The sequence below is a fragment of the Balaenoptera borealis genome (genome assembly GCF_965194805.1).
Source record: "Balaenoptera borealis genome assembly, chromosome: 10".
In the NCBI taxonomy this organism is placed as follows: domain Eukaryota; kingdom Metazoa; phylum Chordata; class Mammalia; order Artiodactyla; family Balaenopteridae; genus Balaenoptera; species Balaenoptera borealis.
This window is the reverse complement of record NC_138874.1, coordinates 95,296,924-95,322,431: the sequence shown is the minus strand read 5'-3', so window position 1 is coordinate 95,322,431 and position 25,508 is coordinate 95,296,924.

The following is a 25,508-nucleotide window of genomic DNA, read 5'->3' as shown; positions in this document are numbered from 1 at the left end:
TTTGGGTTTTGAAAGAGCCAGTTGGAGATCTAAATTATGAGAATCAGATGGTAAAAGTTAACATTTTTCTCCATGCTTTTAGAATCTGGCGGTTTTATTCTTTTATAACCAACATTTAACAGCACTAAATAATGCCCTCCTTCCTCCAGTACATGTTACAAGGCCAAGTGTCTCTTACTGACCACACCTATCTAACAGATGGGTCTTATACTTCATGAGAAGAATTTTAAGACTAGCAAATTAGTTGCCTGCAATGTAAGATTTCACCAAAATTCAGATGATTTCGCAACAGGAGCCCTCTATCCCAGCACAGATACTGGCTAGAGTTAATTAGTTTCACTTCCAGTGAAGCAGACCCTTCAATGCAATATATTCTTAGCCCTGTCCATTATACACATGTGTGTTCTACCCAGAGGGTGGTCCACAGACCAGCAGATCCCCATTACTTGTTAGAAATGCAAATCCACTGGCCTCACCCAAACTGTCCAATCAGAATCTCTGGAAGGGAGTCCCAGCAATCTGAGTTTTAACAAGATTCCCAGGTGATTCCAACACATATTAGAGTTTTCAAAAATCCTGCACTATATTCATTCATTTGCCTGCCCAACCTTGGCTGGCATTTAGGTTTGTACCACTAACCCAGCCCAACCAATACTGGTATGTCCCTGGGTTTCAAACAGCTTAGGAATCTGGTGAGAAAAGCAAAAATAAAAACATAAATCTTTATTCCCAGTATGTTAATCATAATAGACAAAATTTTATTATTCGCCAGCCTGGGTTATATTGTGAGCACCCAGTTGCTTTGTGACCTGCCAGAAAATGTTGACTTCATAATAGTGGGTGAGTAAAAGCCATTGACGCACTTGGTTGTTAGTCAGTGAAGGATCCCTGATTTGTTTTGCTTCAGAGGATCACTGAAAACAGTCACATTTATTTCTTTGTTCACTGGAGCTCAGTTAATTTTGCGGCTGCAGTTGCATCTCCTCCTCAAAGGGGAGCAAACTGGTCTCAACGTAAACGCAAAGTCAGAGCAAATGAGAGAGGTCTCCAGGCTCCCGCAGCCCTGTCTGATCACAGGAGATCCTCCAGCTGGAGTCACTTGCCCACATAAGAGTGTAAAGTGAGACCTCCCCCTGTAGTCACCGAAGCTTAGCATCCTTCAATCACCATTCAAAGCCAGATCCTTCTCTGCCTAAAGAGAACAGCGTTAAATGAGAGCCCCACAGAGTAACTCCTAGGCTGATAATAGCTCTGTTAGATGCTATGTAAAGCAGCTTGGTGAAACTCTTCATTACCATTTGAAAACATCAGAGGCTTTAGAACCGCTTCAGGTCTTTAAAAAGCCCATCTTCCACTCCTGCTAGGAGGAAGAGATTCAGTCAGCCAGAGTCATGCCTCAGCTCAGAGATTCAGAATCACGATGCCATATAATGGCATCTCACATCTCTCTTTAGATCACCCAAAGCTGAATACTCTCATTGTTCGTGCTCAATTTATTTGTGCTCCTTGGCTGCTTTCACATGGGCAGCGTGTACAGTCTGAAGGGAGAGCAGAGTGTAAAAAGCATTCCAATTAGCAACTGGTAGTTATAGTAATTGAGGAATCAGCCTTGAGGTGAAGGTATTGATTCATTTTGATGATATTATATATGCTGTGAAATTCTCTAATAGTTAAACCGTCACTGAGATCTACGGAGGTAATAATACGTGTTTAATAATGTTTCACACAACACCACAGATTTGAAAATGCATTTCAAAATGTGTGCTTTTTGGCTGCGCCATGAATTAGCATGCAGGGCTTCTGTGGACGCTGCTATCAGCTCAGAATTTCAGCATGGGGCCAGGGAAATTTTCCTATCAATACCTTCAAAATGAATAAACCTGTATGCTCCTCTCCTTTCATCAAAACAGGGCTTAAGATACAGTCACCCTTCTCAGGACCCAGGCCAGAACTGCCATGGTCATCTCTGAGCTTAACAGAAAAACAAACAAACAAACAAAACCCATGGGTTTTCTCTAGATACTTAGAGTTAGTTATAAATTGGCTTCAGCTGTTACAGACAAGGTTCGGCCTATAGCAGCTACTGGTATTTGTTCCTGAATAAGTGAGGATACTAACCTCTTGGGACCGCTGGGGAGGGATTCACAAAGGACTCAGAAAAAAGAAAAAGCAACTGTAAATATATTCCTGAAATATCTCCCAGAACAACTGAAGAGTCCATCTCAGAGAGGACTCAGGGGCTTAGGACAGCACAGAATTGGGTCTGATCTGTGTTGGGTTAAGTTGAAAAGGTTGACCTTGGCATCTGAAGCCTAGGTCTCCACCTCTGACTTTGTCTCCTGCCTGGTGGCAGGGACGCGTGCTCCACCCCTCTCCTAGGGACAAACCGGGCCTGCCTGCCTGCCTGCCTTCAGAGTTTGCTCACAGACTTAACCCCTTCCTGGAGTACAATCCCATCACTCTATGGATGAGGCTTTCCTTTCTTTTCAAGCCTGGCTCTGTCCCATCTCCTTCTCCAGGAATCTCTCCTGCAGCCCCAGGCCTCCCTCCCTTCTTCCCTCCTTGTCTCATCACTTGTGATGCTGAACACCTGGGCACGTGGCCGGTCCCACACACCAGTCACCTTGCCGCCCTTTGCGGAGCACACATGCAGTGAGTGCCTGCTCTTGAGGGAGTGTAATTTTGCTTTTGTTTCTGTTCTTGCTTTTTCCTGTTGTTGGGGAAAGACCTCTGCACATCATTCAGAGGCTTTGATCCTTCACTCTCACCATTTTGAAGGCGGCAACATTTCATCTGACCAATATTCCTGAAAACCAGGAAGAGGGAGGGGAGTAGAAGGTAGGCGCATGTGTAATGCGGTTGTCCCGGACCTCAGCAGTATATCAGGGGGAGCGCTCAGCTGCCTGAGCCAGTGCAAACTTAATAAATCAGGGAGTGTTTGGGCAACTCCACCAAACGCTTCTGCTTCTGAATATGGCCTAAGCCTATCCAAAAGGGCAAGGCAGCTTATTCACAAAAGCAAGCTTAAAACCTCCATGTTTTGGATAAGATCTAGCACCGATAATTCATTATTTCAACAAACACTTCTTGAACATCTATTCTATGCCAGCGCTCTTCTAAGTGCAGGAGTTAGAGCAGTTCACAAGGCAAGCACTGCGCCTGCCCTCGTTTACCATGCATACCTGTAGCAAGAACACCCTATGTGAATGGGGGAGGGAGGAGTTCAGTTTTATCTGTGCCTCTGGGATTCAGGTTTTGCAGGAGGCATAGGGGTTTGCCAGGAGAAAACAGGATGTACAAAATCATGACATTTTGAAACCATGTGACTTACTTAGGGAAATGCAAATTGAGGTTCAAAGACAAGAGCAGAGCTGAAGTGGCCAAGATTCCTTTCATGCAGGGCCTCGAATGCCTACAAAGCCAGAGCACTACAGAATCACAGTTTGGTATAAATTTACTGTAGCTTTTTCTTCAGCTCTAGATTAAAGCCCCAAATGAACTAAAAAAATATCTAGTCGTCTGTGTCCACTCTGGCTTCAGAAGCAGCAGATAGTAAAGGACAAACATTATGAGAGTGGGAAGGACCAGAACTTCTCTTTCCTCAGGATTACACCCACCCCCATGACTACCTTGGGGTCCTGCACACAGTGATAAAGCTGTTGCCAGATTTCCTGAAAACAGGCACTGCCGATACATAGCAAGAAAGGAAAACGAATTACCAAAATCATCAACAGATCACACCCATCTTACTGTGAAGCCTTCCAGCTGGAGAAGCTGCTCCCACATTTCCTCTGATTACCACCAGTACATCTTTATGTTCTGGATAAAATACATTGTTTATCTCATCCCATTCCTGTGATATTTATCTCATCACATTAAAATATGCACGGTTCCAATAGCTTTGTTTATGATAGGGTGCAGGGTAAATATTTTATTTTGCAACGAGTGCTTGGGTTTTATTTGCCAGCATTAAAACCAGGAGACAGCGACTGGAGATAGGCATCTAGCTATTTACCAGTACAAGGAGATTATACACAGATGCTAATGAAAACGCTGAGGGTAGTTTTCCAGGCTGTTGAATGTAATTTCTCACATCTCCAAATGGCTATAATAGGGAAACACCCTGAAAAGAATTCTCTAATGGCTACGCATATGCAGCAGGCGATCGTTGGAAAGTTAATGGGCCATGAAAAGCAGATCTTTCTTCATTCATTCATTCATTCAGTTGCTATGGTGTACTGTGTCATACTGAACATCGTACTCTCTGTGCCTCTCTCTTTTTGCCCATTTTGTCTCCTTGCCCAAACCCCCCACCTCTACCAAGTTAGCTTCCCTTCAAAGACCAAGGCTAAAGCTCTTATTTTACTTCCTCTTAGAATCCCCCCAAACCTCTAAGACTGAGGTATCTCTACCTCTCTGTGTTCATACAGCATCACAGGGGCACCTCTGGTATAATAATTAATACATTTTAAATGAATGCTGTGTTTACCTCCTTGCATAGTTCACTGGACTACGATTGTTTAAAAGCAGAGAGCATACTTTGTTTTTCATTGTATTCACTTCACACCACCTTTCAAATGTGCCCTGAATATGGCAAAGATCTTACCATCTGTTAATCAATCTTTTCATTCTTCCTGGTATCTAATACATGTCTGGTAATGAACAAATGAATCAGCAAGGCAGGAGACCTTGGCTGACTCTAGGAAAATCACCTTACTTTTTTCTGCATTTTCAATGAGGGAATTCAGTAAGCAGTGCTTTTCGACCTAGAAGTCGTTCATGTATTCATTAATTCATTTCATGAGAATTTAATGTGTCATTAATAATGAGCAGGACATGGTGAAGATGCAAGCACCTACTCTCAAACGTCACAGAATCTTAAGGGGAAAACTGGGAGAAGCCAGGGCTAAGTACCATAAAAGAATATTGCCCAGATGGTCACGAGAAAATTCAGAGAAAATGCAAAGTCAAGACAGTATAGTTTTGCTTCTACCATCCTAGGACTAACCACTGACTCCAGGAAATGGTTGGCTAAGAAATCTTACAGACACAAGACTCAGAAATGTGCTGCTATTGATCTTTCTTAATTCCCAATACCAAAATCTGGCACCAAGATAATTTTTTGGATGGAGTCAGCCTAGCCCAGTGAAATCTCAGTCATTCAGCCCATACTGAGGCTAAGGCTCCAGCCAGAGATCTGGTCCTAACTGTAGCTGGACCTAGATCTCTGAGACTCATGCCTTTGTGTGTATATTGTGTAAATCTGGGGGCACTTCTTCCAGGATAAACAACATTGCTTTCACCCAGCATACATTGGATGGGTTCAGTCTCCTTGAACAAAGTTCCTCTGTCTGAAAATGCAAATCTCTTGCCATGAAGATCTCTGCCCTAATCTCCATGAAGAGCCTTACGTACGATGCCAGATGTACTTTGTTCCTAGATACTGTTCATTACATACACCACATAGTCCCTTGGCACAAAAACTATGGCTGTTAACTACAAAGGAAAACAGAATCCAGTAACTGATGACGCAACTCTAAGAAAATTAATCATCTCCCTTTCTGATTTCCACTTAGAGCAAAGTACGCAGCAATTTACTGTCTATACTCTGCCCCAACTTTCAAGTAGCAACGTACCCCAGCATCTCCGTACCGAACGAGCAATTAGTTAAGCTGCAGACTGCAAGCTGAGCAAATCCTGCCATGATAAAAGAACTGGTTTCACATTAGCTTTTCCTCTGTGTGTCAAGAATAGAAAATACAAGATCAAGGGACTGAAGTATCTACAATACAAATTGCTGATGATTTCCTGATGCGCCTCCCTCCCCCCATGCAAGAAGGAGAACAGTAAGGAAGCTAAAGATAGTGCCTTCTCACAGAGTCTCACCATCTACATGTTTATGTGAGAAAAATAAGATAACATGATTCTGAAAAGGGACTGATCAGATGCCTAGACTTGGATGACTAGGCTGGGATTCTTGAAGAAGGAGAAGGAAGAGGAGTGGGGGGAGGGGAAGAAGGAGGAGGAAAACGAAGGGGGGAGAAGGAGGAGGGGGAGGGAGAGAAGGAGAAGGAGAAGAAGAACCATACCGGCTCAAAAACATACTTCATCAAAAATGATTGTGTGCTCTATGACAGAAATATAGTCCCAGACTTAAACGTGTAACCATTGCTGTCACTTTGTTTTGCTTTTGTACTAACTGAGCCAGAAGTGCTAAGACCATTCTTTGGAACAGTCTGAGTAAGTAGAAAAGCAATGTCCATCCTTTCACTTTCCTCACAGTCCCCTCAGTTGGAAAAGTCCTTATCTTCAATACCAAGCAGAGCCCCCCAGGCCTTGCTTCCTACCACCTGGAAACTCAGACATGCTTTTGGCATGATGTTATACATCAGCAGAGCTCAGGACAGAGCTCTACTCTGTCCTCACTGCTTACCATCTTTAAGGATCCTCAGCTTTCTATTGTTATCTTTGTACTTCTCTTACTTTATCCCCTATTCCTCCATCTATCATTCACTGCTCAACTATTTTTTTTTTGCTCCTAGCACATAAATTTATCAGTAACCCTCTAAATGATATTTTAGGTTATAGTTTAATAATAATCTTCTAAGGGTCTTCTCTCTCTGGTGTTAGTATTTAAAGTCATGCCTAATATCTCAGATGTTAATCACTTTGATTTTCTTGCAGTAGTTAATACAAGACACTTTGCAAATGGTTGGTACATGCAGGTGGGAGAATGAATTAATGGTTGTAGGCACAGCTTTATTTTGGCTGCAGAGTAGAGATTAGATTCACTCAATTCATTTCTGGAAAAAAATGCTTGTCATACATGATAAAGAACTAACATATAAGGGACCAGATATAACATTTAATGTATATGTGTGTGTGTGTATATATATATATATACACACACACACACATACACATACATATTATATATACACAGATTTTATACATATATATATATATATACATTATATATATAATGCATATATATACTTTATTTAATTAAGTCCTTACTAATTTTACAGATGAAATATTCTTTTGGACAAATTATTTAACTTATCTCTGACTTTCAAGCAAATGACTGATCCAGGATTCAGATTTAGTTGTCTGCATTATTGACAGATATCTATATAATACGAATTCAGTGGGAAAAAGGGAAAGGTAAGAAGAGGGGGTCAGAAACAATGCATGCCCAATCTACATACATTCGTCACAAACTCTCTAAGATGACTTAAAATTCCAGGATAAAAGTTCCAATCTTTTTCTGTAAAATGTTGTTTCCATCAAAATACAAATATAAGTAAGAGTAGAAGGATTAATTATCAGCTCTCAGTCATTGTCACATTCATAATAATTACCTTTGGCTCTCCTCCTGAAAGTTGATTTTGATAAGCAAAAGAAGCATTGTGCCAGAGGAAACTAGTACCCAGTATAAAGAGCCTCAGGCTGAGAGGGAGGTGGGGAGCTTTTTTGCTGCTTTGGTCCTGACACTGTATAATGTTTGCTTTCATACTAGTCCCCAGGGAAACGTCGATAATTTAAGAAAATCTAATTCTAAAAAGAATTAGAAAAGGATAAAGATTGAAACACCTCTACCCTGACTCAGTGTGTATTTTAACACTAATCTCAAACCCCTAAAGAGATGTTTATGCCATCTGTTTAATGCTGCTTACGTGGCCTGCTTCACAATGGTTTATTCTTGGTCCCTTTGTATACAATTATTTCTTAAGGGTTATTATCAGGGGTGTCTTTTGCCTTCCTATATAGCTCCTGGTTTATAACAAACAATTCAAAAGCAAACAGATTCATGCTATAGAGTTTAAAGGAACACCCATCCTAGAACAAACAAGGTACCAACCAAAAATCATAGAGAAGGTCCACACGTTTTAAATAGCTGTGTCTTAGAAACAAAAAGAAAGAAAAGAGGGGAAGAAAGGGGAATGGGGGTGCAGGAGGGAGGGAGGCTGAGAGGGAAGGAAATAAAAAGGACAAGTTTGAATTTTTCCTGCCTACTTCCAGAGACTTCAAACTATTTTACCTACGTAGCCCATGGAGCTGGGCTGAAAGCTTCTTCAAGTTCCATATTCTTGTTGGGAGCTTCTATATTCCTGTGTACTGTCATCAACTTAACGACATAACATAAATTTACTCCCTCAGCAATTGGGTTCTGTCTCCTTAAGACCTCCATCACCCAAAACTGATTTCCAACATGGCTATTGAGTGCAAAAGAACAATAATCAGAGAAGAGTTAAGCATAACAAATGACCAATAAATATCAACGATGATGGCAGGCTCAGTAGTTGTGGCCTACAGGCTTAGTTGCTCCGTGGCATGTGGGATCTTCCTGGACCAGGGCTCACACCTGTGTCCCCTGCATTGGCAGGTGGGTTCTTAACCACTGCACCTATCTATAAGGACTTTGATCGAATTTTTTTCTCCTTCCTAGGAGAATTGGCAGAAACCATATTGCTCTGGCAGATCAAAGATTCAGAGAACAATCTCATTACCAAGACTTTGCTTAAGTCAGACTGTGTTCACTTAAGTGTCTGGGAGTAGTCTGGGGGAACTTGGTGTCCTCTATTTAAAGAAAAGGGGAATATTTTGGCCCATGAAGTTGTTTCAAAAAACAAATTTAAAAACCCATCTGCCCTATGTGTTCTGTTGTGTTGTTGTTTGTTTATTGCTTTTTAAAAAAAGCATATGCAAAACTCAATTAAAGAAATATATCAAACAAAATAACTCTCAGCTTTCTCTGTATCTGCAGATCCTAGTACCGTGTACACGATAGGCATCCAATACCTGATGTTCAGTAATCAATGAGCTTCTGACCCTAAAGAATCTCATTTACTAATGATATCAGATGTTCAAGAGAAAAAAAGGGAAACAAAAGTATCTTTATAATGAGTACTGTTAAAAGATGAACTGAGGCATATAAAAATTTTTAAGAGTTTATTTCAGCAAAAATCGAAGGGAACTAGGCAGTGCCAAACTGGAAATGATTAGGAGCCCTCCACCCACCGGAGCTCCAGGAGAGATTTTTGTAGAGAAAAAGCAGAAGCAAAATGAGGAAGTTATTCATTGGCTATAGCTTAAAGCTTAGTTGGTTGTTTGTGATCTGCTGTCCTTAGGTTTCGATTTTGTAACCTTGAGGCATTTTCAGGGTTAGAATTTGGTTTGCTTACGTAGGTGCCACAGCTTTAGAACTGCTACAGTCTGATGGCCTCCTTGTTTAATTAATTTAATAGCATGGACTTTGGACTTATGACCAAATGGAGTAAAGGTGGATTTTAGTCTGAAACAGAATCCATGTAGGATGTTCCATGTCAGAACAGGGATGGGATTTTGAGTTAGTTAGACCATGAACAAGAGACTCTGAAAAGGATGACAAAGACTTTCTGTTTAAGGTATGCATAATAAATCTGGAAAAATCCACCCAGTAGAGGGAGCTGTAGGGCTAAGAGTTCTACCTGCCATGATATGCAAATGAGGCAAATTTTAAGATTCCATTTATCCTTAGGAGATATTTGCTATGGTAAGAGATAATTCAAATACATCTATATATCCAATATATCTACATCTATTTATGTACTCATCTACCTATCCATACTTTTATAGACATCATCATAATATAGAAATTAGATTCTGAGTCAGGGCTTGGGTGTGGAGAGTAAGTAAAGGCAAGGTTGCGTTTAATTCTAGCAACTGATACAGGGGAAAAGTGAAGGGACTGGAAAGAACTATTTGAAGTACTTTTCCAGAAGCTTGAAAAAGTTTGAAGTTTTACAGCAAGCTCATGAATCATTAGAGTGAGTCAATTTTCTTGTTCCTTGTGAGATTGTTAGCGAGCTCATACTGTACTTAAAAAGTGTTGCCTTATGGTGCAGTGTGGTCCCAAGGGTGGGATGGAGTGGCATGCGGCTTAATCTGCATATCCATTTTTAAAAACCTGGCACTGGAAAGTGCTGCTCAGGTTGTTTTGCAGATGACCCAAGGGACCTCTGGGAAAAATGTTAGAGTTGGTGCCAAAATACCTAGGATGTAGACTCCAAAGTACAAGGATGAAGTCTCCAAATAAATAAGGGGACAAAAGGAACTTATCCAGAAGAGTGATCGGCAAGATACTTGAAGTTAGCTCAGAAAGCTGATTTTTAGTGGGACAGATTGTTTTGGTTATAACAGTTCTCTGTCCTCTGACCCCCCAAATAATAGAGTGGTTAATCCCAGTTCACTAAGGATATAGAAAAATGCAACATTAAGACTAACTCATAGGCAAGTCATTAATAGTTACACCAATGATGAGGAAATGCTTTCTTCTCCTAGTTGCAAGGAGAACTCCACGCAAGACTAGGATTTGGAGACTGGAGATATGACACAGCTAATGTTAGAGGTCCTTAAGTTGCATTACTGGGTAAGACCAGGAGGTGTCACAATGGGAGACCAACCCAGCAGCTCTAACTGGACCATTTTAATGGCTCCCAAAGAGCCTGTATAAGGGCCCCACAATCTTGTACTGCAGGAGAGAATTTTAAGTTCTGATAATTCTGGTGGTAGTAGCTCAGATTCCAATCACTCTCAATAATATTCATGCTTTTTTACAAAAAATCTCCCTGGGCTACATCTAACTAAAATAAAACACCCCAAAATGATAAATTGGTCTGTTGCAGATTCCTGGGTTACCTTTGCCAGTGAAGACATATTACCAGTTTACTTTGTAAACCTGCCACAGGGGAAGTGGCCATTTCAAAATATTTTCAGTGGATTGGTCTTAATAGAAGAGCAAAAATGTGAGATTTGCAATGACCTTTTCATTTGCTTTTAAGAGATTTCCTGAATTGACCAACTAACGAAATAGCAGAAACTTGCTGTATTACTCAATGTGACTGCCTTCACTGAGTACGATAGTCACATTCTTGCTCCCTGCCCCCAGTGTAATAACAGATTTCATTACACTCATAAATGGCCAATACTTGGCAATATAAATCTTTTTTAACTTAAACCTTCAATCCCTTACATATGTGGAGCATAATAAGTTCATGCAATGGATGAAATAATTTTAGAGCGAATACAGACTTTAGAAAATATACAGTTAATGGAACCATTTTATAGGTTGAAAATAGGGTCAGGGATGTTAGTCAACTTTCCTAAAGCACTCTGGCAGAGCCAGGAGCACATTTTAATTTCTGGACTCCAAGTTTTCTATTTTTTAAGGTTAATATAAGTTTTATCTTAATTAAAAAATAACAAGAATAGTACTATTAGTAATGTTTCTAATTTTTTGGTTACTACATTTTTAAGTGCTTTCAGACATTAAAGTCTTTAGAGAAAATTGGCTAAGGTTAAAACATATTCAGAATATCACTGGGCCTCTGAGAAGGTACTTAAGGGTTTGGGTGAGGATTGCTTGAATTTATGAAGATCAGCAAAAGGAAGGAAAGTAATCCAATAATTTGGATTATTCAAACAAAGGTTCATTGTTCACTTCAGAAGGCTTTGTTTGAAAGGAAGAATAGTTGTATACTTCCTAATATTATTAATAGAAATATAGATCAGAAAAGAAGGAAAGAAGGAAGGAACGAAGGAAGGAAAGGAGGGAGGGCGGGAGGGAGGGAAAGGAAAAGGGAAAGGAAAAGAAAAGGAAAGAAAAGAAACAAGCCTTTGGGCTCTTACAAGATTTACCATTATTTTTCCACAGACCAGAGTATGATAGTGAGGGTCACTCCATCAGATCACTGAATAGAAACCCAGTATAGAAATAAATTAGACAAACACAGCACACAATGCAGTAAACACACGGCTTTCTCTACACTAGCTTCATGATTGAGTGGGGCTAGAGGAGTAGTCAGACTATTCAGATTGAAAATAGCCACCTTTGACCCAGAGGAAGAAAATGAAGTCCTTTATAAGGTAAGGCAGCAAAAAACAAAAAATATTTTGCTGTATCTCCACAGCACTCAGCCAATGAGCCCAGTGCCATAAGAACAGTGTGATGGGAGAGAGGGATGGAGATGTCAGAGAACATTATGGGATGAGTCTCTTCTGTGCAATTGTGGTCAGGAATAGAAACCTCTTTGCTTCTCTGAATTTTTTCTTTCTTTCTTTTATTTTTCTTTTTCCACCCCCAATTCATTTAATGACAAATTAAAGATAAACCAATTAGTTATGTAGATATAATCCCTGAATAGCTGTAACCCCAAACAGGGCACAGCATAACTGTTATAGTACATTTCATTTGTTCATTTACTAATTGGTGTACAATGCAATGAAGATCCACTAGGTATAAGGTTATGGTTCTTGATGGGGCTATAGATATGATGACTATTTTTGTTCTCTTGTAGTGAGAAGTTTAACTAGGAAATAATTCTAATAAATATTTGTTTGTGGTGTGAGAGACTAGTTTAAGAAAGATCACCTGGGTGAGTTCTAAATTGCAATAAATGTCATTTTTGAACTTATAAAAACTGGAAAATAAGGGAGAGTAATCGGCAAACTAAAAATGTTGAAGGCTTTCTAAAAGGTAGACAGGTACAAATTGGATGAAGGAAGAAGACCACAGAACAGACAAAATACATAGAAAAAGGATGGTTACAAAAGGGAGGCATAATTTCAGAGGTTGTTCAGGTTCAGATTTGATTAAGTTAGAGAAAATGAGAGGGCTCTGGGGATATCAGCAAGGTGTTTCACTGAGAAACTTTTCTTAGAGCAGCAGGATGGTTAGAATCTTTTCTATTTTACGCTTTTTCTTTCTTTTTTTAAAAATTAATTAATTAATTTTATTTTTGGCTGCATTGGGTCTTTGTTGCTGCACACGGGCTTTCTTTCATTGTGGCGAGTGGGGCCTTCTCATTGCGGTGGCTTCTCCTGTTGCGGAGCACCGGCTCTAGGCACGTGGGCTTCAGTAGTTATGGCACACGGGATCAGTAGCTGTGGCTCACGGGCTCTAGAGCTCAGGCTCAGTAGTTGTGGCCCACGCGGCATGTGGGATCTTCCTGGATCAGGGCTCGAACCCGGGTCCCCTGCCTTGGCAGGCAGATTCTTAACCACTGCACCACCAGGGAAGCCCTATTTTATGCCTTTTCTGCCCAGCGATTATAACATTGGCAATGAAAAGTAGGGCAATGTCTCAGGTGACTGGCTACCCCAGGAGGAATAGAGAGAGTCTTTGCCACAAATACAAAGAATTAAGCATAACCCTTTTAGAAGCATATCCTGCCAAACTCCAAAAGATTCCAGAAACAGGCTTCTTGCAGTCAGAACTGACATTAGGAGAGCTGGGATTACAAATGGCAATTATAACCAAAGATACGAAGAGAACCAATAAAGGAGAGCTGGGATTACAAATGGCAATTATAAGCAAACATGCGAAGAGAACCAATAACTCAAAGGAATGGCAATTCATGCAACAAGTGGAAGAACTAACACCCAAAGATTGGTGCAAAATACCAATACACAGAGACATAATAATGATATTCCAAAAGACCAAAAAATGAGAGAAGTCTGAATGTTTCCAAAGAAGAAAAATTAATAATCAAACAAAAAACCTTTTACTTACAAAAACAATACAAATCAAAATAGCAACATCATTAATATCATGCGATACCAGGTGAATTCTATAACCACTCTAAATTTTAACCACTAGGTTTAGCATGTAAGAGAATAAAGGCATTGGGGGAATGAAAAGCCTCAGAAGGAATGTTACCCATCAGTCCAATTGGAACAAATACGTATATATTCCAGGAGATACTGCATCAAAATTAAATATGAATCTAAAAATGAAAAAAGACCCATGTAGTATTGTAATCATTGATATTTCTGTATTATTGTATCTTATGATACTCAGAATGGTGGTGAGCAAGTAAAACTTCTAATTAATTCAAGAAAGATTTTATTGTATTGCATAATATAAAAATATTTTAACATCTATCAGTAAAATCTTTTATGTTATCAATGTATTGGAAAAGACATCAGGGGGGAGTACTAAGATTCTTTACCATTTTGCAGGAAAGGTAAAAATATCGATTCCAAATAGATGTTGACAGAAAATACAAAGTGATTATGGATTAAAAAAACTGAGTGACCACTAGACCAGTGATTCTCAAAATGGTGTGCCCTAGCCAGCTACATCATTATCATCTGGAAATTTATTAATAATGAAAATTATTGGGCCCTACCTCAGAACTAATGAATCAGAAACTCTGAAAGCAGGGCCCAGCAGCCACTGCTTTAACAAGCCCTCCAGATAATTCTGATGAACTCTAAAATTTGAGAATCTCCACACTTGAGTAATAGAAAGAGAATGTACAACTTGAAAAATAATAGTAAAGAAAAAGTGAACTACAGAAAATGTCAACCAATCCAATAAAAGACAGACTGGGGGAGAAAAAGCCCACTAATAACATAGAGTGAACAGAAAATATGATCGCAAGAGTTCAACGTAGAAAAGTGATCACAGTAAAAAGGCAAAGTAAAATTGATTAAATTGAGTAAAATGGATTTACTCTTAGATTGAGTAAAATTTCAGAACAAATTCAGATGCATTCTGGTAACAGATGACACAAAAAAATGAGAGAAAAGGTGTTAAAAATCAGATAATCAGAGAATGGATAAAGATCTGGCAAATTCATACCAAAAAAAAAGGAGGTATAGCAACATCAACATCCAACCAAACGGAATTTTAGGTAAAAATATTAGATGGAGCAAAGAGAGACTATTCCATCTGATGAAGATTAAATTTGTCCGAAAGATGCAAAAATGAGTTTTTATGCACCTAACAGTGTGGATTTAAAATATATAAAGCAAACAGTGGTAGAAATCTAAGGAGAAAAAAACAAATCCAAAATTATGCTTAATTTTTACATGACTTCTGGGGAAAAAAAAGAAACATGGGCTTCTAGGGTGAAGAAAGTGACTTTCACTTTCAAAATGATTTATTTTAAATTTACAGGTTATAAATGGACAATCCTCATTGTGAAAAAATACAAAAATATAGCATTAGAAATAAAGCTTCTCCTTGATCACGTATGCCTATCCCAGTCTTTCCCCAGTTACCCATTCTATGAGTTTAGTATTATCCTTTTAAACCTTGTATTTTTTAATCACATTTATCTAATACATGGATCTATAAAAATACACAATTTTGTTTCATTTGTTTTATTGGGTTTGGCTAATTTTACATAAATAGTGATGTTTACATATTGATCCATGTATCCATGTGTTTCTTTCTTTTTTCTTTTTTTGGTTGAACCCTTGGAGTGAAAGATAGATCTCTCACTTGGAGATCTTTCCATTTTTAGGAAATAAGCCTACCTCATTTTATTTAACTGTTCCTTATCCCAATACACTAGTGTTTATTTTACTATTTCCCTACTGATGAACAATTAACCTGTTTCTAAATTTTAAAGCACTGTATCTTTATGTATGGTTTATTTCTGTTGGATGCACAGATACCTGGAATTAAGATTATTAGAGTGAAGAGCATGCTTATATAAAATATTAACAGATTATGAAAAATTTCTCTGCACAATGTCTGTATACATTTACCAGTATAGTACGAGAGTTCCTGTTTTCCCACAGGTTTATCAACACTCCATATTAAATTTATTAATTTTTGCCAAATAATGGGGTAAAATCTTATCTAATTGTTGGTATAATTTGCATTTCTCTTATTGGGAAATTAATCACCTTTCATCTTTATTGTCCATTCAGATTTGTCCTTTTGTGAACTGTGTTATTGTATATCAGATTTCTTCATTTTTAAATTTTGTTTCACTGATTTTTGTCCTATTGACTTGTAGGATTATTTATGTATTTTGTACGTTTGTATATTATGTTTATAGCAAATATTTTTGCAAATATGGCACTTGTTTTTTAACTTTGTAATGATACATGGATGTTCTCGCTTTCAAAATACACGGTTTGTACTTTTGCACATTTTTATTCATGTATTAAAGGTGTTTTTAAGTTGTCGTTGCAAAAACTGCAAACCTGATGACAAGGGAATAGAGATGAAGGAGGATATATTAACTCTTTCTCAAGAGATGAAGAGAAACTTCCCAAGGAAGGTAATGTTGCAGTTGTCCAGGTTTCCAAAATGGATGGACAGGTGACAAGAGTCTACGTGTAGTGCTGGGGTGGAGCAGAATCTCTACTCAGGAACCACTGCAGATTGACTAGTCAGGGCAGATAAGGATATGGAGAGAAATGGAGGCAGGACGGAAGGCAGGCATCTGATGAGGATGCCCAGTCCAGCATTTGGCCTCTTTTCAGTATCCAGAAATAGCAAGCAGTGTTTGACAATGCCACCTCAAGAGTAGAGCCTGCCCTGTAATTACAAAGAAAACATTGACCTCCCAGTAGAAATTTGCCTCTTCAAGGAGAGAAAGCAAATTAACAAAAGGTTCTGTGGAACGAATGGAGATGCGAACTCACGTTCATCCATGTGGACTTATCGGGTGGCAGTTTAGGGCTAAGTTACATCTGGGGAGCCTATTCTAAGTATTCACTATGCTCGACTCTTTGGCCTTTCTTCCCCCAGCCCTATACTTATCTAGTTTTAGATTGTCTGGGTGAAGAGCCTCAGATTCTAATACCAATCTGGATGCTAATTAGTTGTAAACTTCAGGCAAGTCACTTACTCTCCAGAGATCAATTTCCTCATCTGTGTGATGAATATTTAAGTGTCTAGGTCCTAAGTTTTCCTCCTATTCTATTATACTATAATTTTATGTTTCAAATTCTGAATGTTGAATAAAACAAGCTCATAAAGTAAGAACACTTCGCAAATAATAAACACTATAAAAACTGAAGGCATTGTTAGTTGTTAAGCAGCCAGCCTTCTTGACACTTACTGAACAGGAAGAAAATGGAGAGAAGTGTTTATTAATAGGTCTGATTTGCTGTCTGAACCTGAGAGGCAGAATAGACAATTTTTCAAAGAAGACATACAGATGGTCAACAGGTGCATGAAAAGATGCTTAACATCACTAATTATCAGAGAAATGCAAATCAAAACCACAATGAGATACCACCTCACACCTATCTGAATGGCTATCCTCAAAAAGTCTACAAATAACAAATGTTGACAGGGATGTGAAGAAAAGGGAATCCTAGTACACTATTGGTAGGAATGTAAATTGGTTCAGCCACTATGGAAAACAATATGGAGGTTCCTCATAAAACTAAAAATAGAACCACCATAAGATCCAACAATTTCACTCCTGGGTATATATCCGAAGAAAACAAAAATACTAATTCAAAAAGATACAATGTTCACAGCAGCATTTTTTACAATAGACAAGAAATGGGGTTGCTTCAGATGAATGGATTAATATGTGGCACACACACACACACACACACACACACACACACACACACACACAATGGAATACTACTCAGAAGAATAAAATTTTGCCATTTGCAATAATATGTATGGACTTGCAGGGTATTATGCTTAGTGAAATACATCAGACAGAGAAAGACAAGTACCGTATATTATCACTTATATGTGGAATCTAAAAAATAATACAAATGAATGAATATAATAAAACAGAAACAGACACATTTATTTAGAGAACAAATTAGTGGTTACCAGTGGGGAGAGGGAAAAGAGGAGGGGCAGGATAAAGGTAGGAGATTAAGAGGTACAAACTACCATGTATGAAATAAATAAGCTACTAGGATACATTGTACAGCACAGAGAACATAGCCAATATTTTACAATAACTTTTAATGGAGTATAATCTGTAAAAATATTGAAACACTATATTATATTCCTGAAACTAATATAATATTGTAAATCAACTGTACTTCAATACAATAAAATACAATAAATTTCTTTAGGGGAAAAAAAGAAGACAAAAGAGAATCAGAAAATAATTTTAAAATCATTTTGGCAGTGAAATTAAGAGAAAAAAATTATGAAGTGATTAAAACCACAGATCAACCAATGTAAGTCAAAAAGGGAAACATGCACACCCCCTTTTTAAATGCCTCCAAGTAATCTTAAAGGGGAAAAAAAAAAGATAATTGTGATATCAGAGCCCTGGACCAGGTAACACAGATAATAGAATCAGGTTTGCCAAGGAGAATGGAAGACTCCTCTTCCTCTGAAAAGAAGGAAGGACAAGAGAGCTGATTTGGAAACAGAGGTAAGGAGGGGGATAGGGCGATTCGGGGATGATAAGTGGTGGAGCTCATACATAGGGTTGCTAGATTTAGCACATACAAAAATAGTATACCCAGTCATATCTGAATTTCAGATAAGCAACAGTTAATTTTTAGTGAAAGTATGTCCCAAACAATAAAAAGTCCCCCCAAAAGTTACTGTTTACCTAAAATTCAAATGTAACTAGACATCCTGTATTTTATTGGACAATTCTGTTCTTATCTGATCTTAATATTGATCTAAGGGCAAAGCCAGCTATGAAAACTTGGAGCTGTAGTCCAAGCTGGAAAAATATCTAGCTGTCAACTAGACATCTCTTAAATGACTCACAGACTCTTCATAATATATCAAAAACTGAACTCCTGAGTTACTGAGACCGGAATTCCTGCCCTAATGGGTTCTTCTACCTGCTGCCATAATTTAGTTCATGAGCAAGTGCCTACAAATCTATCCTCAAGATATGTCTCAAGCTCCATATATTTCTCTCCATCCTCACTTCTACCACTGTTGTTCAGGACACCATGATCTCTGGCCTGGGTTAATCCAATTGACTAGAGTGGACACACACCCTCTTCAACCTTTTCTTCATTCCACAGCCAAAGGGAATCACTGTATTTCCCTGCTTATAAACCCTTAGTTGCATCCCCTTCAACTTCATACAAAATCAAACTCCTTACCACAGCCCACAAGGCTGAATGCGATTGAGCCCCTGCATACCTCTCCCCTGTGCCCTCGTGCTACTTTTCCATGCAGCTCACTGGGTTCCAGCAGCTGTGGTCTTAGGTTCTTGAATACATCGACCTTTCCCACCTTGTTAATGCATTTGCACACACTGCTACTCTTGGTTTTCTTTTAGTTTTTATCTAAACATGACCTCTGCAGAGATACCTTTCACTCTGACCTTCTCCAAAGTTGGCCGAGCAAGCTGAGTATAGATTTGACTTCCTCCAGTGACACCAACCTTGAGAAATGACAGGAGTAACATTGTAGGGCATTTCTGAGCCCCATGCAAATGGATGAAAAAAGGACCATCTGGTCTCTAGTCTTCCTTACCTTATATTACCTATAAAGTTTCTCTTCCAACCAAACTAGTTTACCTTCTTTCCCAGCTCATTATACATACAAGTATTTGCAAACATCCTTTCCCCTATACTGCCCTCCCTGGATTTTCAATTACCATTATGTCATTTTCCTTCAACTTCAGCTGAAGTTCTATGTCCTTTATGAAATTCTCGAGCATCCTTCCTGTCTTCTCTAACCTCCACTTCCTCTGAGCCACTGTCACTGTGGGTGCTGTGTGGAGAGGCAGAGAGAGCATGTAGCCAGACATTCTTGCTTCCACTCCCACCTCTACCACTGACATCCTTAGTTACTTAACTTCTCAGAGCTTTAGGTTCCTCATCAATGAAAAATGGCTTACATTACATAAGGAATATGCTAACAGCCACAAAAGGGGAAATCAACAGTAACACAATAATAGTAGGGGACTTTAACACCCACTTTCACCAATGCACAGATCATCCAAAATGAAAATAAATAAGGAAACACAAGCTTTAAATGATACATTAAACAAGATGGACTTAATTGATATTTATAGGACATTCCATCCAAAAACAACAGAATACACTTTCTTCTCAAGTGCTTATGGAACATTCTCCAGGATAGATCATATATTGGGTCACAAATCAAGCCTTGGTAAAGTTAAGAAAATTGAAGCCGTATCAAGTATCTTTTCTGACCACAACGCTATGAGACCAGATATCAATTACAGGAAAAAAATCTGTAAAAAATACAAACATATGGAGGCTAAACAATACACTAATAAACAACCAAGAGATCACTGAGGAAATCAAAAAATACCTAGAAACAAAGGGCAATGAAAACACGGTGACCCAAAACCTATGGGATGTAGCAAAAGCAGTTCTAAGAGGGAAGTTTATAGCAATACAGTCCTACCTGAAGAAACGAGAAACATCTCAAATAAACAACCTAACCTTACACCTAAAGCAATTAGAGAAAGAAGAACAAAATAAACCAAAGTTAGCAGAAGGATAGAAATCATAAAAATCAGATCAGAAATAAATGAAAAAGAAATGAACGAAACGATAACAAAGATCAATAAAACTAAAAGCTGGTTCTTTGAGAAAATAAACAAAATTGATAAACCATTAGCCAGACTCATCAAGAAAAAAAGGGAGAAGACTCAAATCAATACAATTAGAATTGAAAAAGAAGTAACAACTGGCAATGCAGAAATACAAAGGATCATAAGAGATTACTACAAGCAACTATATGCCAATAAAATGGACAACCTGGAAGAAATGGACAAATTCTTAGAAAAGCACAACCTTCTGAGACTGAAACAGGAAGAAATAGAGAATATAAACAGACCAATCACAAGTGCTGAAATTGAAACAGTGATTAAAAATCTTCCAAAAAACAAAAGCCCAGGAGAAGATGGCTTCACAGGCAAATTCTATCAAACATTTAGAGAAGAGCTAACAACTATCCTCAAACACTTACAAAATATAGCAGAGGGAGGAACACTCCCAAATTCATTCTACGAGGCCACGATCACCCTGATACCAACATCAGACAAAGATGTCACAAAAAAAGAAAACTACAGGCCAATAACACTGATGAAAATAGATGCAAAAATCCTCAACAAAATTCTAGCAAACAGAATCCAACAGCACATTAAAAGGATCATACACCATGATCAAGTGAGGTATATCCCAGGAATGCAAGGATTCCTCAATATACGTAAATCAATCAATGTGATACACCATATTAACAAACTGAAGGCTAAAAACCATATGATAATCTTAATAGATGCAGAAAAATCTTTTGACAAAATTCAACACCCATTTATGATAAAAACCCTCCAGGAAGCAGGCATAGAGGGAACTTACCTCAACATAATAAAGGCCACATATGACAAACCCACAGCCAACATTGTCCTCAGTGGTGAGAAACTGAAACCATTTCCTCTAATATCAGGAACAAGACAAGGATGCCCACTCCCACCACTATTATTCAACATAGTTTTGGAAGTTTTAGCCATAGCAATCAGAGAAGAAAAAGAAATAAAAGGAATCCAAATTGGAAAAGAAGAAGTAAAACTGTCACTGTTTGCAGATGACATGATACTATATATAGAGCATCCTAAAGATGCTACCAGAAAACTACTAGAGCTATTCAATGAATTTGGTAAAGTAGCAGGACACAAAATTAATGCACAGAAATCTCCTGCATTCCTATACACTAAATATGAAAAATCTGAAAGAGAAATTAAGGAAACACTCCCATTTACCACTGCAACAAAAAGAATAAAACACCTAGGAATAAACCTACCTAAGGAGACAAAAGACCTGTATGTAGAAAACTATAAAACACTGATGAAAGAAATTAAAGATGATACAAACAGATAGAGAGATATACCATGTTCTTGGACTGGAAGAATCAACACTGTGAAAATGACTATACTACCCAAAGCAATCTACAGATTCAATGCAATCCCTATCAAACTAGCAATGGCATTTTTCACAGAACTAGAACAAAAAATTTCACAATTTGTATGGAAACACAAAAGACCCTGAATAGCTAAAGCAATCTTGAGAAAGAAAAACGGAGCTGGAGGAATCAGGCTCCCTGACTTCAGACTATACTACAAAGCTACAGTAATCAAGACAGTATGGTACTAGCCCAAAGACAGTATGGTACTAGCCCAATAGATAATTGGAACAGGATATAAAGCCCAGAGATAAACCCACACACATATGGTCACCTTATCTTTGATAAAGGAGGCAAGAATATACAATGGAGAAAAGACAGCCTCTTCAATAAGCTGTGCTGGGAAACCTGGACAGGTACATGTAAAAGAATGAAATTAGAACACTCCCTGACACCATACACAAAAATAAACTCAAAATGGATTAAAGACCTAAGTGTAAGGCCAGACACTATCAAACTCTTAGAGGAAAACATAGGCAGAACACTGTACGACATAAACCACAGCAAGATCCTTTTTGACCCACCTCCTAGAGAAATGGAAATAAAAACACAAATAAACAAATGGGACCCAATGAAACTTAAAAGCTTTTGCACAGCAAAGGAAACCATAAACAGGACGAAAAGACAACCCTCAGAATGGGAGAAAATATTTGCAAATGAAGCAACTGACATGGGATTAATCTCCAAAATATACAAGCAGATCACGGAGCTCAATATCATAAAAACAAACAACCCAATCCAAAAATGGGCAGAAGATCTAAATAAACATTTCTCCAAAGAAGATATACAGATTGCCAACAAACAGATGAAAGGATGCTCAACATCACTGATCAGTAGAGAAATGCAAATCAAAACTACAATGTGGTATCACCTCACACCGGTCACAATGGCCATCTCCAAAAAATCTACAAACAATAAATGCTGTAGAGGGTGTGGAGAAAAGGGAACCCTCTTGCACTGCTGGTGGGAATGTAAATTGATATACCCACTTTGCAGAACAGTATGGAGGTACCTTAAAAAACTAAAAATAGAACTACCATATGAGCTAGCAATCCCACTACTGGGCATATAACCTGAGAAAACCATAATTCAAAAAGAGTCATGTACCACAATGTTCACTGCAGCTCTATTTACAATAGCCAGGATATGGAAGCAACCTAAATGTCCATCAACAGATGAATGGATAAAGAAGATGTGGCACATGTATACAATGGACTATTACTCAGCCATAAAAAGAAATGAAATTGAGTTATTTGTAGTGAGGTGGATGGACCTATAATCTGTCATACAGAGTGAAGTCAGAAAGAGAAAAACAAATACCGTATGCTAACACATGTATATGGAATCTAAAAAAAAAAAATTGGTTCTGAAGAACCTAGGGGAAGGACAGGAATAAAGACGCAGACATAGAGAATGGACTTGAGGACATGGGGAGGGGAAAGGGTAAGCTGAAACAAAGTGAGAGAGTGGCATGGACATATATACACTACCAAATGTAAAATAGATAGCTAGTGGGAAGCAGCCGCATAGCACTGGGAGATCAGCTCGGTGCTTTGTGTCCACCTAGGGGAGTGGGATAGGGAAGGTGTGAGGCAGATGCAAGAGGGAGGAGATATAGGGATATAGGCATATGTTTAGCTGATTCACTTTGTTATACAGCAGAAACTGACACACCATTGTAAAGCAACTATACTCCAATAAAGATGTTAAAAAAAAAAAAGAAAAATGACTTACATGATGACACGGTTTGGGAGGGAATAAAACAAGATATAATAGCATAGTTCCTAGAACACAGCAGACAATTTACATTAGTTTCCATTTTCCTTTCCTCTTCTCCTGTTTGACACTTAGAATACACCACGCCAGGATCTGACAAGTTAATACAGATTGATAAGAACAAAATCTCCTGTTTGACACTTAGAATACACCACCACAGAATCTGACAAGTTAATACAGATTCATAAGAACAAAATGATAAGACAGTAAATTAACAGATGCCCTGGACGAACAGAAAACTTGACAGTCATTGAGCCCCCAAGTAGCAACTGCCTAGGTCATTCCAGACCACGACAGAAGGGCACCTATCCTTTTCTTCAATGCTTTCAGGAAGATGACGCTGTGAACTCAGATCTAAGACTCTCCAGAAGGAATCGGAAGCTGAGACTTATTCTTGTCTCATCATGGAGACACTTGGAAGCAGAATACCCCTGCCCCTTTATTCCCTAAACATCTACCTGCTGCATGTGAACCATCTAAGTTTGTTTCAAATGTTGAAGATTTTGATGAACTGGAAAAACTTTGTTCTAGGTGTTTCCTCGTTAAGACAGATATCTTTAAGATAATGATATTAATATCAATTGATATCCATTCTTGCTTCTAAATTACGTTTCCTTTAATATAGAAGGAAAGACTTCAGCTCCCAAAATGCTTCACTTTCAATGACTAAAAATGATTTCGAATATATTCTAACTTAAAAAATCCTGCTTACCCACTTCTCTTTGGATCTTAGCAAGAAAAGATTCTCAATGAAGGGGAAGAAAGAGATTTTTTTTTCTTTTCAAGAAGTATCCAAATTTTGAAAATGAAAAAGAGCATGGATTTTAATTCTTAAGGAGAGGAAAATGGAGTGGATATAAATATATTACCTGTGACATGACTACAAAACACAGCGCTGAAGTTTAATTGGCGTGAAATATCCATTCCTCACCATTGTCTTAGATAATTACAAAATGAAACCTGGTCAGAGAATTTGCAACCCTACCTGAGTGCATCCTCCAGTTTCATTGAAAGTCTTTGGAACTTTTGAGCAGCTTCTCTTTCCCATCTTCCTAAAGGTCCCTTTCTGGATATGACATAAGATCCAGAGCCTTTTCTTTGCAAATCAGATTCTTCCTGATGCCAGCTGTAATATGAACAGATTGGAGACTACAACAACCTTTTTCTTCACACTCTCCATCCTTCCCAGCAAAGACTTTTCATTAGCTGGAAAGCAGGAGAGTTGGAATCATCTTTCAAGTTCTGTTTGGCGAGTAACATGGCTCTGAGTGGAGCCAGATTAGTAAACTTGAAAGAGGAAACCCTATTTTGCAAGGGGATTTGGTTCTAATCAGTTTATTCATTTCTGCAGAGAATTATTTAAGTGGAAGGCAGGGGACGATTTGATCAGCTAGGCTGGGGCACTCTGGAGGCCTATCAAAGAGTTTATTTGTATTTATTTTACATTTATGCTCAGCAGGGGAACCTCTTGAGGAAAGTACACTATGCATACATACTAAACATCAGTTACATCGGTTTCCACATTCTGTCTCCTCATAAAACATGACTGGAGCACAATAAATATGGAAATATGAAATATGGTAAATTAAAATGCTATTAGTTAAAGCAGTTGTAGGAACTTCTTATACATAATCATAAAGCCCTGGCTCCCATGAGGACATCAGACAGGATGTTTCAGGCAGTTTCTCCCATGGAGACCTGAGAGGCAGGAGGCATTATAAAACCCACCGTTCATTTAAAGTACATTCATTTCAGCCACTGAGAAGAGCTAAGCTACCATCACCTCACACGTCTTCTTTGGTAGACTTAGAGGGGAGAGAGAACTAGAGCCAACAGAGAAGTTGGGCCCTCAATTTAGGATTAGAGTTCACCAGCTCAGATGTTGGAGAGAGTGATTTTCTAGTTTTCATCGTCTGTATAACATAGTCATGATAAAAGAATAATGATTCGTTTTATACATGTGTATCTATTTCTTCAGAAAACAGCTTATGATGTGACCTTGGGCAAGTTGTTTATCCTTAGTAAGTTCACTCCTACCCCAATAGTTTAGAACTGG